Source organism: Hippocampus bargibanti, linkage group LG05 (genome assembly GCF_051943395.1).
Source record: "Hippocampus bargibanti isolate YZ-2025 linkage group LG05, ASM5194339v1, whole genome shotgun sequence".
In the NCBI taxonomy this organism is placed as follows: Eukaryota; Metazoa; Chordata; class Actinopteri; order Syngnathiformes; family Syngnathidae; genus Hippocampus; species Hippocampus bargibanti.
The window spans coordinates 7,194,919-7,196,433 of record NC_142738.1 but is presented as its reverse complement, the minus strand read 5'-3'; positions in this window follow the sequence as shown (position 1 = coordinate 7,196,433).

Below are 1,515 nucleotides of genomic sequence, written 5' to 3'. Positions count from 1 at the left end.
TTTTGCTTGTTTTAATGCTCGATTGTCAAAGTCGTCAATTATCCATCTGTTTTCGATCGGATTTGTTGTCAATACTGTCAATGACTTGGGGAATATGTAGGGTACACCCTCAGCTGGTCACCATGTCAATCATGGGCAACATAAAAACGAACTTTTTTAACTGAATCTATCCGGATAGTTTTGTGAACGTGGAAGGAACGTGTTTATTATTGGTCGAACGGCGCCGCCTGCTGGCAAAAAAGTATATACCTACAGTACGAATACTGTACAGTACGTGTACAGTATTACCGGTACATGTATAGCATTCGTTATGTTGGCAAAGTATTTGGAAAACAAGCCAAGTTTAATAACCGCAGAATAGAGAAGAGAAAACTAAAAGACACACGAGAATATTCGAGGCAAAAAAGTTGTGTTTGGTGTTTAATAGCATTAGCGTGAATCGACCCACCTCGTAGGTTATCTTTTCAGCAATATTTTCAATGTGTAGTAGGCAGTAAATCCCGAGACTCGCTGTGTACGCACTTCGGGATTTAAAGCAGTTATTTCTGCTTTTCGGCTGAAACAGGCGTCCCGGCGAAGCTCGTCACCTTTCGGCATAAAACCACAACAGCTGTGTGAAGAAGAAAATTCGACATGGAACTATCCCGTTTTTTTCTTCGAAAGTTTCACCACGAAAACTAACATTTCCCCATCATTCTCACAATGAGCCTAAAATAAAAGTAGGTAAATACCAAATTGATATGTTTTTATTTATTTTTTTTGCCGATACGATGCTATGTCGATGTCACAGATTGGCTAGTTATTTTTGGGACGGTTTGGTCACGTTGAGGTCGATTTTGTTCGGTAACAGGGGGAAGCTATTGCATACAATGCCCACCTCATTGGATGCCTGAAAATAGGTGGATTTGTCATTAAATATTATTGTACAAACACAATACTCATGATAATACAACACAACTAAGACCCTCTAAACCAGAGGTGTCAAACATACGGCACGCGGGCCGGAACCGGCCGCAAGGAGGTTTGATCAGGCCCGCAGGATAACTTAAAAGTGGAAAAAATGCACAGACGACATGGAATTCGTCGTTTTAATGAAGTGCAATTCAAAGATTGTCCACTAGGGAACATAGTGGTGCTGTTTCGATCAACATAGAAGAAAACAGCGGTCTTTTTTTTCAACACCCTCATTAGCCAAAATGTCATTATCTACCGGTCGAAATCCAGTTAGAAATAATTGATTTGCAATGTGATGCAGATTTGAAGGGCAAATTTGCCGGCGTAGGTCTGGACAAATTTTATCCGTATCTACTACCAGGGTACCCCAAATTAACAGCCCTGGCTGCGAAGGTTTTGTGCATGTTTGGAACAAATCTTCTCAGTAATGAATATCAATAAATCAAAAATGTGTTCAAAACTCACAAATAAACACTTAAATGACATTCTGAAAGTGTCAGCTAGTCAGGACATGACACCTGGTATTGATGCACTTGTACAGGCCAAAAAAGGCCAAATACC